Here is a 15,576-nt window from a genome sequence, read left to right on the forward strand (position 1 = left end):
CTCACCGGCAGCATTTCCTGTTCATTGGGACCAGCCCAGGGCTTATTATTAGGACACTTTTTCCCCTTAATCTTCCCAGGGTGGCAAAAATAGTGAAAGTGGTAGGGACTGTGGGCCTTGAGGAACCCAGATCTGTGGCTGGAGCAGAGTCCTCAGCTACTGGTGCCTATTGTGGTCTGGGGCAGACTCCTTCCCTCCAGAGCTTCACAGGGTCTAGTTCCAGTCTATCTGTTCTCCATCTTATAGTTAAGGCAGCGGCAGCAGCACGTGACTTCACAGCCTCCTCAGCGAGACCTCAGATGAAGGGAAGAAATGGGCTTCAGTCCCCACGTGAGCAGAGCAACTAGTGAGGAATGTGAGTCTAACCCTGACTCTTCCTGGGTCACTGCGTGATCTCTAGGATGATCACTGCCCTCTGCACTTCAACAGCCTTCCTCTGCCCTTTGGGAATGCTCAGGGTATCCTGATGAGTCTGTATAAGGGACTTGAGTGACTAAGCACACTCCTTTGTCTCTACAAAGGCCCAGCCAGGCAGAAGCCTTGTGTATCCAGGCATGACATGAACCCATGTAGATCCCATGTAAATGAGCCATCAGACACGGGCAGCTCGGGAACAAGGCTTTTGTCTGTTTGATCTGATGGGTGATCAGCACCAGGGGCCTCAGTCCGGCAGTGGGTAGATAGGACTGTTAAACTAGGCTCAGTGGCAAGCAGGTCTGCTGCTAGGATAGCCATTGGATATCCATGACGCCAAGGATGACTGGGGATGGGAGTGAGCCTCATCCCTCTACTTCTGTCTTATGCATTCTCTCTTGGAAGCAAAGGAAGGGCAAAGTCTGTGAAGGACCAAAGGCTAGCCCCTGGGGAACTTAACTGGGGGAGCAGGACCAAAGGCTAGCCCCTGGGGAGCTCAACTGGAAATCCCTGCTTCCCCTGACCCCTGCCATTCCTGGGCCCCTGGCTGGCAATAGAGGCCTGTTTGTCTCTAAAAATCCCTTTAGCCACTCCCTCTATCTGCTAGCCCATGAGCCCTGATCTACCCTCATGCCTTATGATCCCACCTTTCAGTCTCCCATCTACGGTTCCTGGAACTCCCACGCCTTGATTCCTGTGAATTGTCTCCCTGGGATACAAGAAGGAGGATGCTTCCAGATGGGGGATTTCCTGATGACCCAGAGTGAGGATCTCTGGGCTCATCTCTCCTCAGCTTGCTTGCTCCAGAGGCTAGAGGAAACATTTGGAAAAATGTGCGTAGATGCAGGCCCCAGGAGAAAAGGCACTGTAGGGAACAGAAGCTAGGTGACAAATAACAACCATTGATGAGATGACCCCAGGTCAGAGATGGGAGCCTGGAGGTCGCCCAACCTACCTGGCATGCTCAGAAAAGGCTTTAGAGCGAATATAAGCTCCCCTGCCCCAAGAAGAGAATGGCAATGGGAGAGAAAGGAAACATTTTGCCAAGGAAGGGGCAGGGTATGTGGGCCTGTGGGCCTGGCTGAAGTACAGCAAACTCCACAAAGACAGGAAACCTCGCCAGCGCTGCTCACAGCTAAATCCCCAACACCTGGGCCAGTGCCCAGTCCCCAGGAGGTGCTCCGAACACTTTGATGAAAGGAAGGAATGTCAGGAAGTGAGACTGGACGACAACTTCATCATCACGTGCCAAGGCCCCAGATCTTTAACCTGCAGGTGCTAAGGAGTCATGGCAGGACACACGGCAGGGGTGGGGAATGGTAGTGGGGATGATAAGATGGGTGCAGCCTGAGGTCTAGTTAGTTCTCATACCTGATCCTTACCTGCTTCAACCAAAACACCACACTCCTCCTTTGGTGTTCAGAACTCCTTCCGAAGCCTAATTTTAGTCTGCCATTATCTAGCCGAAGAAGAAAATGGAGCCATCCCAGCTAGGGTGGGTGATCCCGGTGAGGGTGCCAGACAGGAGGTCTGTGGGTGTGGGCTTGTGGAAAGCAATCTGAAACAGCTAAATCAGCCTCAGGAAGTTCTTTCGTGTTGGTATTGGTTAGCTAGGGAGAAAGAAACTTTGGGGAGAAAATAAACATATTGTCAGGGTCACCAGTGGCAGTGAGCCAGCCCCACAAAGGGAATGACACAGGACCACATCCCGGAGGCAGTTGGTGCCAGAACCGCTGGCCTTGACCCTGACAAGGGTTCTGCACTTAGACAGGCAGTTGCTCCAGGTTAAGCAGAGTAAATGGTCTTAGAGAGGCACAGAGAAGGGACCATCTTTAAGGTTGGGCCTGCATCACCTTGGACAGACACAGGCCTGTTACTTGACCTAGCTATTGCTCCTGCAGCTACAGATGTCATTTATCAACTGTGGTATTTCTTTCTCCTGACTCAAATGAGTGTTTTCCTCTACAACTGTACCCTTCTGGGGTCACTGTGCCCTCCAAATGTGACTTACCTGATTTAAGATGTCTAGGAATGGTAAAAGACACACTGGACTTCAAAAAAATCTAAATACGGGACAGGCATTTATCTTAAATTGCTATGTGGACAACACATTGCAATGACAGATTTGGTTTGTTGTTGTTGTTACTATTTTGTTTTATTTGAGGTGTGTCTGACTGTGTAGCCCTGGCCTGGAACTCACCATATGTACCACTCTGGCCTCAAACAGAGACTGCTTACCTCTGCCTCCCAAGTGCTAAGATTAAAGGCATGTGCCACTACACCCGGCTATTTTTAAAATCCATTTTTTTTTTTGTTATGGATACATGTATACACCTTCGTGACTTCATGTGCTCCTTGTGTTCCGGTGCCCTGGAAGCCAGAGGGTGTTGGATCTCCAGGAGCTGGAGTTACGGGTAGTTGTGAACTGCCTGATATGGGTACCGGGTGAGGACCCACGTCCTATAAGAAAACAGTGAGTGCTCTTAAATTCTGAGCCACCTCTCCAGCCTCCCCCGTCCCTCACAATCTATTTGTTTTATTTTATTTTTGAGACAGAGTTGCACTGTGTAACTTTGATAGGTCTGAAACACACCCCACATAGACCTTGAACTCACAGAGGCTCCTTCTGTTGCTGCTGCAGGCTGCTGGGATTACAAATCTATGTCTCTGCACCCAGCTAATTTCACCCATTTAAAAAACAAAACAAAACAAGACAAAACAAAACAAGACAAAACAAAACCTTTTTCCTAATGTGGCTTACTAGAAAATTTATAATTATCTCTGTAGCTCAATATCACATTTCTACTGGCCAGCACAGAGCGTGGAGAATTTTGTCTTGTTCCCAAATGAATCTCCAGCAGTTAGAACAGTGTGGGACATATAGTAGGTGTTCAGTAAGATGGTCACAGATGGAATGAGGGAGCCCATGTTCTGCAGGGAGAGACCAGTTCACCCAGTGGAACATAGTTGTTGTTCGGAGCCCATGTGGATCTTCCACCACTGGGTTGCTGCCCCCATCGGTGCTTTTTAGCTTGTAGCTCTTCTGCCACTCAGAAGGGCAGCTCAAGGGGGACCTGGATGCCTGGGTGAATGCCCTGCTCCCTTGAGAGTTTTCTAAGAGGGGACTTTCAATTCCTTCTGCTCAGGAAGCCGGGCAGCTTGCAAATGGTATGGAAATCACCTCTCCACACAATGTTTGCATAGGGGGTTGATGGAGATGTGTCCAGTCCACTTTCTGTCCCCCAACACCGGTCCCTAGGGGCAAAAGAGGAAACTCTGAAGGCCTTGAGGTCCTGGTGGGGTGATGGTGACTTACAGGGGAATGGGCCACCTTAGTCTTTCCCCAGTGAACAAAGCCTTATAGCCTGGAGCATCCTTGTCTCTCAAATCGAACAGGAGCCTAAAAATAGTCTGCAGTTCCAGCCTCCCCCACAGCCACCCGCGCCAAGCCGGGCCCGCGCCCGCCAGCTCCTCCGCAATCCAGACTGTCTGCACAATCTGCCCAAGCCACTGGCCGGCTCCTCTGTGTCCTGGCCCTGGGGACCCTGAGTCAGCACTCCTCTCTTCGGCCTGCTGAGGTCTGCCTCCTGTTCTGCCCACCCAAACAAACTGAGCCCACTGGTTCCTGGGCTTCCAGATAATGGTGACCTAGCCACTTGGTTCTCGTGGGGACTTAGGCAAACTGCAGGTCTCCAGGCAATGGAAGCTTTGGGCAAAGCCGAGAGCTTGCGAGAGAGCCTGCAGCATGTGGCAGAGAGTAGGAGCCACTGGGGTTACGTGGGGATGATTAAGAAGGATTCAGGAGAGGTATGAGACCAGCGATGGCAGTTGGCTCCATCCTACATACAGACTCCTCTGGGTAGAGCGGCATCTCTGTCCAGCCATTCATATTTCATGCTGCACTTAGGAGTGTCTCCCTATTTTAGGGCTTCCACACTTTTCGGTAAGAAGTCCTATGTCTTCCTGCCTTGAAATTCTTGGACTTTCCATCTTCTGGGCACTGCAGGGAAAAGGGAGGCCTGTTCTCATAGGCCCAGTGAGGGTAAGTCCTTTGTTTTAGATGTGGGACCAGGGCTCCATGTCCTGATTCCCAGCCTGGAGCCCTCCTCCAGCTCTGGTCATGGTTGCTGGGTACTGTAAGGAGCACATCAAGTTTGACCTATAGGGCTTAGAGGTTCACTCTTGAGAGAGCTTTCCTGTGGCAAAAATGAGTGAGCAGGTGACACAGCAGAAGTGTGAGTTCCCCCATGCTCCCTGCTGCAGGAAGTGGGCCGGCAGAAGCCACAATCACCTTCCTCTCCCCGGGACAGCTTTAGGGGACGCCAAGAGGAAGACACTGAGATCCTGGGATGGTTCTTCCTATGGCCGGCGCCAGAATTCTATTAACAAAGCCCCGTCTTACCGTGTCATTTCCCAGTAGCCCTTGGAGGCAGAGTCATGGTGTAGATTCTACAGTCCGCCATTAGACAGACAGGGAGAGGATGCCCTGGAGAACCAGTCTCATGCCCAGAATTACCTGATCTTTAGAGCCAGGCCTAGAAGCCAGGGCTCCTGACTGCCTGTTCCCGCCTACACACAGCCCCCTCCCCCAAGAAAGCAGGGGTGGGCAGAATCTAGAGGGTTCCCATCAAGGTGAAGGTGTCGGGGGTGGGGTGGGACATTTCAAAACCTTGAGGTTTTCTCACCTCCATGTCACCTCTGCTTCTTAGCAGATGTGAGACCTTTTCACTGTGCACATTGGCCTCTTGGGATAGGCCAGATAGTTTTAGGACCTTTGCCCCTGGCTCTGAGTGTCTCTGTCTCCCAGCTGCCTCAGGAGCCCTGACTCACTCTGCATCCTGCATGACTAGGGCTCTATCTAGTCTTCATTTCTTTTTCTGTTGCTGTGAAGAAATATTCTGACAAAAGCAATTTTAGGGAGATAAAGTTTACTCCGGCTCAAAGTTTAAGGATTAACGTTCATTGTGACCAAGAATTCAAAGGGTAGCGGGAGCCTGGATCAGTTGGTGGCATTGAGTAACACACTCAAGAGGCAAAGAGCGGTGATCAGATACTGTCCCAGAGTCCTCTCTCCACTTATCACCTAGGCTCCCCTGACCAGGGCGTGGTCTCACCTCTAATTAACATAGTCTTTCCTCATTAATTAATCTCATTTCCATTCTCCATAGGCATGCCTAGAGGCCCATCTCTCAGATGGTTCTAGATGGTGTCAGGTTGGCAATCCACACCGGCCACCACAGGAACCCAGAGTCACTTCTCAGCTGGGTCAAACTGTAGCCCTAGGAGAGTTTTCAGATTGGGCCTGGGAATGAGGAGGTGTAGGGCCTGTTGCCTAAGCCAGCCCTTCCTGAACTCCACCTGTAGACTCTTGACCTCATCTGGAGACACCCCTACCCCAGGCCTAAGCACAGGCAAAGCAAGAAGATGCAATGGGACCTCTGCCCCCTGTGATCAGAGGCTCGGTTTGCTACTGTCTCAGGCTCATTCTCTCTGTGTGTCCCCCCACCCTCACCCCCGTTTTCTCTTGAGCCTGTTTTCTTGTTTTCACTCACGTGAAACACACATGGGAGAGGAGAGGGGCAGCACACGCTTGCGCACAAGCACACAGGCACCAACATCTGGGCTGCTCACTTGAGTAAACACACAGACATCTGTGCACATGTTCACTTCAGTCTGTCGCCTTTCCAGGGTCCTTGGGGAATGTGTGTGTGTGAAGCTCTCTTTGTATGCTCTCTACTGGGAACTGGAAGACACAGGCTGAGAACACCATTAATACCCAGGGCTTTAGTGGGGAACACTAGGCTGTGGTAACCTGCCAGCAAAGAGAGTCAGGGGTCTCTTGGAAGCAAGCAGAGAAGTAAGCCTTTGCTGGGGGTTTGCTTAGATGTGCTGTAGCCCACCTGAGGCTGGGGCCAGGGGAACACTGGACTACAATCTGCAGGAAGGAAGTCTGACTATGTGTCCCACCCATGGAAGGCTTGGGACTAGATGTCCCCGGGGTGGACAATCTTGATGACTAGGGCTCTGTTTCTGTCCCTGCAGGACAATGGGCCGGATGAGGTCCCGCCAGGTGTTCAGGTTTCCTGGGCGGGCTGGTACTTTCCTGGAATGCCCAACCTTTTTGATGTCCTAGGACTGAAGAGATTTCACGGAAGCAGAGGTGGGGGTGGGGGTGGGTGGAGGGGGTAAGGGTGGGAGGGCAAACAGGAAGTCCTTAGAGACACTAGGGACATGGTCTGTCCTTGTGTCTGGGCTCAGGAGGCACACTGAGCCTGTCTCCTCCCAGTCCCCCTTAACACCATCATGGCCTGCTCAGAGCACCTGATTTTTATGGGCTGTGCTGGAAGAGGCCTGTAGGGTCAGTTAGAGCCAAGCCTGGCACCAGGCAAGGGCCACTTCTCTCTGCCAGACAGGATTAAAATCCTCCAGGCCAGCCGGGCGTGGTGGCACACGCCTTTAATCCCAGCACTCAGAGGGTTGGGGGGAGGCAGAGGCAGGCAGATTTCTGAGTTCGAGGCCAGCCTGGTCTATAAAGTGAGTGCCAGGACAGCCAGGGCTACATAGAGAAACCCTGTCTCGAAAAACCAAAAAAAAAAAAAAAAAAAAAAAAAAATCCTCCAGGCCTATTCCCAGGGCTGGGCTGACCCAGCAGAAGCCAGAGAACATTCTGAAACATGTCACCTCTATCTCCCACCAAAGAGGGACACTAATCAGTCAACCAGTCTGACTTCAGAATATTCAGGTTAACTGCTATTAAATATAATAGAGGTGAACATATACCAAGTAGCACACACCTCCCTGCCTAGGACTGTCTGGAAAGATAACAAGAAGGACTCCGTGGGTAAAGGTGCTTGCTGCCAACCTGACGCCCTGAGTTCGATCCTCCAGAACCCTCGTGGTGAAAGGAAAGAACTGGCTACCAAATGTTCTCTTTCTGACATTCACAGGCAATGCTGAGGCAAGCGCCCCTTCAGCATACACAGTCGATTAATGTATGTACCAATCATTTTAAAAGAGAAATATGACTTATCTTAGAGAGTTTTCATAAGCTCTTGGAGATTGGTGCTGACCCCACCCCAACTCCTGTGTGTGTGTGTGTGCGTGTGTGTGTGTGTGTGTGTGTGTGTGTGTGTTCCTAAAGACTGAACCTATGGCTTCACACATGCTATAGGCCCCACTACTGGGTTACATCCTTAGGTCCTCTTCCTCTTCTTCCTGTCCTTTTTAAATTTTGAAACAGGACTGACCTGGAGCCTTTGTTCGCAGTCACATTGCCTCAGCCCCTGAGGTTACAGGCTGCAGCTGTCTCCATACTCAGTTAAAGGAACTCAGACCCAGGAAGGGGAAGCTGTTTACCAGAGCTTCATGGCTCTAGAGGTACCTGGGGTTTTAGACTGACTCCATCACTCTTATTTATACACTGCATAGCTCGCCACCGAGCATCTCTCGTTGCTTAGACACATGGTTAACACAGCGTATACAGCAGAGATGGAGGAGAGCCACTCTCTGGCAAGATCACCAAGATGGGGCCTGAGGCAGAACCGACTCCAGGGTCAGGGATTCCTGGACACAGTCAGTTAGGACTTAAGACTTGGTCATCAGAGGAAGGGGCTGGGATCATCTGCCCCAAGACACATGGTACTTAGAGAGGCGAAGTGCTTAGCCATTCTAACTTTTTCCGGACCAGAGATGACTGGGTGGGATCTGGATCTGGCCCCTTGGCACCCTCTGTGGGTGCCTTGAGGCTTAGCTGGGATGTCTCTTGGGGCAGGGTGGGGATGACAGCTTTTTCCGTTGCTGGTTCCCATCAAAACCATCCCAGGAAGAACTGAGGTGTAGCTCAGTGGTGAAGCACTTTCCTAACACGCACAGGAGGGTGGGCGGCGGGATGGTGGTTCACAGAGCAGCTGTTCTAAGGGGCAGAGGGCACCCACATCCTGTCCCATTACTCCACATAAACATCTGTGAGCTAGGAGCCCCTCTGTGGGTGCCTTGAGGCTGAATAAGACTGAATCAGAACTGACTTAGTGGAAACCTCTGCCCACGGCTTTCTCCAGTGGGATACTGTGGTCAGACCAGACCCAACTGCTAGTCCACACATGGCCAGCAATGCATGCCAAAAGGCACTGTTGGGAGGGAACACTCATCCCGGGGCTCTGTCAGGCCACATCCTGCCTCAGAAAGACCTTAGGAGGTACTTAGGAGGATAGGAAACTGCAGTCCCAGCAGGACCCGGACAGCGCCGGGGCTGGAGCTGGTTTTGGCGTTCTTTTCTTGTGTGACATTTTCTTGAAGCTGTGGACAAAGGGAACACCCCCCTGAGTGGCCCCCAGAGAGTGCTCCCCTGGGGATGGCTTTCCCCACCTTCTCTCAGGACATCGCTGAGGTATGGGGGCTTCTCGGGGCAAAGGCTAATCAGTGCAGCAGCTTTACAGACAGACACAAATAGAAAGGCTTGCTCGTGGCGAGACTGTTGGCCTTCACACGTTCTTCATTGAGAGGAAATCCACATAAAAAAAACCAAACCCAAAAAACTCACCAGTGGCAAGTGAGCAATCTGTGGTTCTCATGTATTTCCAGTACTGTGTGATACTCGTCACTAATCGATTCCAGAACACTCCCTCACTTATAAGAAACCCTGTTACTTTCTTTTCCCACCTCCCCTTACTCTACTTCCTGTCTCCGTGAATTTGTCTGGGTCACATGCCAGGAGACCTTTGTGTCTGGTTTCTTTCTCTTAGCTTAATGCTTTCAGTGCTGTTTGTGCTGAGGGACAAATCAACATTCCTCATTGTTCAGGGCTGATGACACATTCACAACTCTGTCCTATTTGTGTTGTCTAAACATCGGCCACTGCACACCTGAGCTGAGGGCTGTGGTGAATCAGGATCAGGATGCACGAAGATCCGGGTGAAGCCTGCGTGAGGTCATGTTTTTAATTCTTTGTGCATTTAACTGGAGTGGGATTGCACAATCATATGGTAACCTTGTTTGACTTTCAGGGGGGGATGCTAAGTTGCTTCCCAAGGGTAATACTATTTCACATCCCACTGTCTTTGCGGCTTTCAACCACTACCCAACCTCACTCACTATTTACATGTGATGCATGTGTGTATACATGTTTGAATGCACATGTGTGTGCACATGCCCATGTATACTAGAGATTGATATCGCCCTTTGGGAGAGATCCAAGCTCTGAAGACTTTCCCAGGCTCTTGTTTGGTGTGTGGGCGAGGCCTGAGTGACAGAGGTCCCCAGGGTCTGCACAAGCTGGTTTCTCTTCTGTCTCCCTCTGTTCTGCCTTTTTTTTTTTTTTTGGTCCCCCTTGAGGCACGGAGTTCTGGGGTTTAGATGGTGGTAGGGCTGACTCTCAGCCAACCCATCTTGATTCCCAAGGATAAGGGAGAGCTAACCTGGAGGTGGGAGGCCTGGGAGAAGCAGGGCCAAGCCTGGCTGGCCCATGGTGTCCATGATCTGTCCTGCCTTCCTAACTCCCAGCACAGAGCAGCAGACTGTTAAAGGGAAGGTTTACTCAGTGAACTCATGCTTTGTAGAACTAAGGTGAGGGCGGTGGCTCTTGATCTACATCTGCCTTGACTCAGTGTCCCAGTGAGTCATTGACCATATCATAAGTCATATGCTTATATAGATGTGTGTGTGTGTGTGTGTGTGTGTGTGTGTGTGTGAGAGAGAGAGAGAGAGAGAGAGATCCTGTTCTACCGACACGCTCTTGGTACCAGTAAAGGCAAAGGTAGTGCCTATAAGGTATTAAAGGTGGATACAGGATGCTCAGGCCTTGCCTGAGCCTAGAGGGTCATTTCTTTACACTGTAATCAGTGGACTTTGAGGCCACATCCACATGTATTGAAGATGCTTCCACTTTAAAGCCTTGGAAACCCTAGGCTTATCAGGAACCTTGTGGCTCTGTGGGAGGCATCTGACATTGTATGTCTGGCTTGCACAAATCTCCCAATGGGAACTCTGTGCTCTGGAAGAGGGACCCACCATGCTGGAGAAAGTCTCTCTTAATCTGCCCCTGCCCCTCACCCAGGTCACTCAGGAGTGACTTCAGGTACTGAGAGGAGGCCCAGCGTCTCTCAAGTCCACACTTACTCTGGGCCCACTGCTGTCTTTCTCTTTGACTCAGAGCTGATCTGTCCCCAGGCAGATTCCAGAGTGCCACCATGCAGAAATGTGGTAGGGAAATTCCAGATGCTGTCGTTAAAGTGCCTCCCAGCCCCGGCCTCAGGACGGCTCACTTCCCCATCGTGTGCTCCAGTTGGGCTTCAGGGACAGTTTCTGGGTCCTTTAGGGGCCTGCCTTGGTGTTAAACACCAAGGAGATGGGGTTTTGACACTGCCAAGTGCTGATCATGGCCAAAACCCCCTCAGCCCTCACAACTCAATGGTCTTAAGCATAAACCTCCATGTTGCTCCAGCCCTTCATGGCTGGAAGGATTGCCCTCCTTAGGATGCACCCATGAGCTCTGAGCTCTGTGCCTTTAAGACAAGCTCTCTAGTTAGGGTTGGGGGTTCAGAGCTCTGACAGGCAAACTGGATTTACAGGGGGACCCATTTATAAAGGAGAGGTATTATCCTGGTACACAGGTGCTACCAAGCTACTCTAAGCGATCCTTTTTTTTTTTTTCCTTTCCATTTTTTATTAGGTATTTAGCTCATTTACATTTCCAATGCTATACCAAAAGTCCCCCATACCCACCCACCCCCACTCCCCTACCCGCCCACTCCCCCTTTTTGGCCCTGGCGTTCCCCTGTTCTGGGGCATATAAAGTTAGTGTGTCCAATGGGCCTCTCTTTCCAGTGATGGCCGACTAGGCCATCTTTTGATACATATGCAGCTAGAGTCAAGAGCTCCGGGGTACTGGTTAGTTCATAATGTTGATCCACCTATAGGGTTGCAGATCCCTTTAGCTCCTTGGGTACTTTCGCTAGCTCCTCCATTGGGAACCCTGTGATCCATCCATTAGCTGACTGTGGGCATCCACTTCTGTGTTTGCTAGGCCCCTAAGCGATCCTTTATTCTGTTAGCTGATTGTAGGAAGTAGAAGGAAGTAGACTGAAGGACCTTTGCTCTGTGTGTCTGTCTGCACAGGTGGGTGAGGCAGGAAGGTAGAAAACAGTGAGAGCTTCTGAGGGGACCCAAGGGCTCAGTCAAACATCAGGAACTTTCCTGAAGCCAGCAGAAGGGCTGAGAGGGAGCCTCCCAAATACCTATACATCTGTGCAGGGTCTCTTCTTGTAGAAAAACTGGCACGGGTCTCTGAGGCATCCAGGAACTCCTACAGCCCCCACCCTACAGCAGATGGTAGCTGACTCAGCTCTTGCCTGTGTGTGTGTGTGTGGGGGGGGTTCCCTGTGAGCCCAAGCCTGAGCTGCCTCTCCTGAGCTGCCCTCTGTCAGCACCTGAGCATCTCTTGTTGAGGTCTGGCTGTCCTATGGCCTGTTTCTTCTGGCATCTGGAGAATTCGACCCATCTTGCAGCGTCTGACTCCCTCAGAGGCTGCAGCCAGGAGAGAAGAGAGCCAGGGGAAGAGAACCTTCTCCTGAACTTGAGCAGTCTGCCAGTGTTTGGCCTGGGATCCATTCGCCTTTCCTCAGCTAAATTTGAACCGTTCCAGCTGAGCTGCTGACCTCAAACACACCTTCAGAGAGGTGGACCTTGACAGAGGCAGAAAGCGGAGCTGGCCCAGGTGCTCCACGGCTTGGGTCTCTCTTCTGAAGGTGGCATAGAGCCAAAATGAGAACATGAATTCTGAGCCCTTTGACTTGGGGTCCAGATTGTGGCTCTGCTGGGGTGGGCTGAGTTGATAGGACAGTGAAAAGCAGCTTGTCACATCTTTCTTGTGACTTCTGTGCCAGGGGGTTGTCCCACAGAGACCTGCATGAGCACAACATAAATGCCTGGTAATTCCAGTGACAGGAAGGGACTGGAAAGACCCTTCATATTCTACCGAAGGGGACTGGCAGCAACTATGACATGTCCTTGTGCAGGAATACTACGCAGCTGTCAAAAGGGAACACGAACAGTTCCTGTGAATGAATGTGCAAATCGCTGTGGGATTTTTTTTGTTGAGTGAAAAAGTAAGTACAAGTCATTTTAGAATGGAGACAGTGACGGGTCACTAGTAATGAGTGCAGTCAGTGTGCCTGCAGCCCAGGGAGAAGGAAAGCAGCCTGGGAGAGGCCCTGGGCTCAGGGAAGAAACTGAAAATTGCCAGGGACCATGGGAAACTTTTGTGCTCAACACCCACTGTCTTAGTCAAGCCTCTCAACCACCTAAACCCTTGTGCTGCACTCAGCCCCATTTACAGAGGTGGCAATGTAGCACAGAGAGTGAGGGAACCCGCTCAAAGTCACACAGCAGAATCCGGGCCAGTCACACACCAGACTGGATCCTGAGCCAATGCCAAAATCATATCGATCACTTTTTAATTTTTTTAGACAGGTTTATATTATGTAGCTTTGGCTTAGAACTCACTATGCAGACCAGGATGACCCAGAACTTACTGAGATCCACCAGTCTCTGCCTCCCTCCCGAGTACTGGGATTAGTCTATGCTACTGCTACCCAGGCACGTTGATAGCGTTCACTCTGCCTTTCAGAGTGCTTTCTGGCTGGAATGGGCTGGCTGGAGGAGATGGGTGGTGGAAGGTGTTATGAAAAACCCAGGAGGCTGTTAACAAGCTGGACATTCAGATCAGAGTGAGGGCTGAGACATCGCCAGTGGTATCTGATGCACAGAGCTCTGGGCTTGAGCCTCAGCATGGAAGAAACTGTTCACCAGGGCTTTAGGAAAGCGGCAATGTAGCAGATGGGAAGTCGGATGCGGAATGGAGAGGTGTTGGAGCCGGAGAGATGAGTCAGTGGTTTGCTGCTCTCCCAGAGGACCAGAGTTCAGTTGCTAGCACCATGTCAGGTGCTCACAGCTGTCCATAACTCCAGCTCCAGGGATCGGACACCTCTGGATTCTGCACTCACAGGCACATATCCACAGACAAGCACACACACCTTCACAGAATTAAAAAGAATACAAATAAACTTTTACAAAAGAACTAAGAGATGTTAAGACATGGGGGCATGACTGGGTGGTAAGCTGGAGAGGATGCTGAGGAGGAGGAAGGGACCTGGGGCCTTGCATCCATTTGTTAATTTATTCATGTTTCAGAACGTTGGGCTCAGCCACAGGTGCTGTTTCCAGAGCTGAGTTTGTGTCAGTTACCAAGTTCAGAGGTAGACCTGTCCCAAAGAGTTATATATGGTGGATATAGGCACTGGAGATTAAGCAGCAGGGAGGGACTGGAGAGACAGCTCAGCAGTTAAAAGCACAGGCTGCTCTTTCTAGAGGACCTGGGTTCAATTCCCAGCACCCGCATGGTGGCTGACAACCTTCTGTAGCTCCAGTTCCAGAGTACCTGACACCCTCTTCTGGTCTCCATGGGCACAGCACACATACGATGCACAGGCATATATGCAAGCAAAACATCCATATATGTATATGTACAATTAAAAATATGATTAGGAAATATAAGATTCCCTGGGATCCATATGGTAGGAGAAGAAAACCAACTCCTTAAAGTTGTCCTCTGATATCTACAAATACACTGTGGGGTCTCCTTATCTATGCACAAAAGAATAAATAAATGAATACATTTTTTGTTTTGCTTTCACGAAGAAAAAAAATGTGATGGTAGTTTTTTAAAATCACAGGAAGACAAAGACAGGTCAGTATGATTGACAGGTCCGTACGACTGACAGTCTCTGCCAAGGAGACATCTAAAATGTTAAGTGGGGCTGTCAGGGACACTTAGATGTTTGCACAAAGATTCAGAGAGGAAGTGAGCCCTGTAGATAATGAGGAGAGGCAGAGGTCTAGATGGGGAGGGGTGTGGATCTGACGTGTTTCAGAAGCAGAAGTGTGGGTAGATGTCATCTCTGAGACCAGCAATGTCCATTTCTCTACTTCTGGGACTAGAGAACGAGACGGCCACACCTCTCTCTGAGGCTAAGCACAGTGTGAGAGTCACTGTAGCCAGTGAGATGGGAGAAGAGGAGGTGGATAACCCTTCCAGACCGAAGCATCTTTGAGCAGATGAGTGATTGTGTACTTCTACATTGTCCGATGCTGCATGTGACCTGGAGTCAGGATGATGTTGACTCTGCGGATGGAGCACTCTGCTCTGGGGTGTCCTGAAGCAGAACCACGCCCACATCCCTGTGCACAAAAGAGAGACCTTTGTGCATTGCTGGGCAAAAATGAGAGTAATAGATGCCCCCAGGGACATTTCAATCAAACAATTGGCTTCTAACTGAAAGGAATGAGAAGACATGGGCAAAGCTTAGGTAGGAAGGAGATGAGAGCCCATGACTTCTTACTGGCAGCAAGCAAACTGGCTGGAACAGGAGTAGCTAAGGTAGAGCAAGGATGGTGTCGAGAGTTTCTGCAATGGTCCAGATGGGAAAGGATGCGATGTGGATGCTTGGTTCAAAGTGGTGGCAGTGGCCAGATGCTGGTGTCCTTGGATACTTATTGGTGGATTAGAGAGGGGGAGGAGACCAGGGTGTTCCCACAGCTTTTGGTCAGAGAAATGAGAAGGAGAGAATGGCCATGCTGGGCTAGTGGAGAACTAGGAATCGGGAGAGACTGGGGCACTGCAGCTGGAGCACTGGAGAGACTGCAGTGTCAGCAGGCAGATGGCAGGTGGTCAGGTGTGAACTTTGGTATTACAGCAGAAAAGATACTGTAAGCCTTGAAAGGGGCCCCTTCAGCACCCAGGACACATGGGGACAATGGCAGAAAGGGCTGATAGTGGGTAATAACAGCCGGAATTGATGTCTAGCAGATACTGGGTTTATCTTGTCTGGAGCCAGAGGGCTGGGGCCTCAAGGACACAGGAGCAGAGCAGGCTGGCTGCGGGGGGTGGGGGGGGGGAGTGATTTGCTTCTCTAGGGGATGGAGCAAGAGAAGAGAGGCCAGGGCAAAGGGACCTCTGAGGGAGGAAGGAGAACCAAGAAGGGCCCAGTAGATGGAGTGGCCAGAGAGGCAGGATTCTGGCTAGACCTCTCAGAACCCAAGAGGCCGTTTGAGAGAACAATTTGGGAAGACAGAATGGAGATGGGTTGAGATGACGCAGATGACCTGAGC

This window comes from Mus musculus, chromosome 9 (genome assembly GCF_000001635.26).
Source record: "Mus musculus strain C57BL/6J chromosome 9, GRCm38.p6 C57BL/6J".
Classification (NCBI taxonomy): Eukaryota; Metazoa; Chordata; class Mammalia; order Rodentia; family Muridae; genus Mus; species Mus musculus.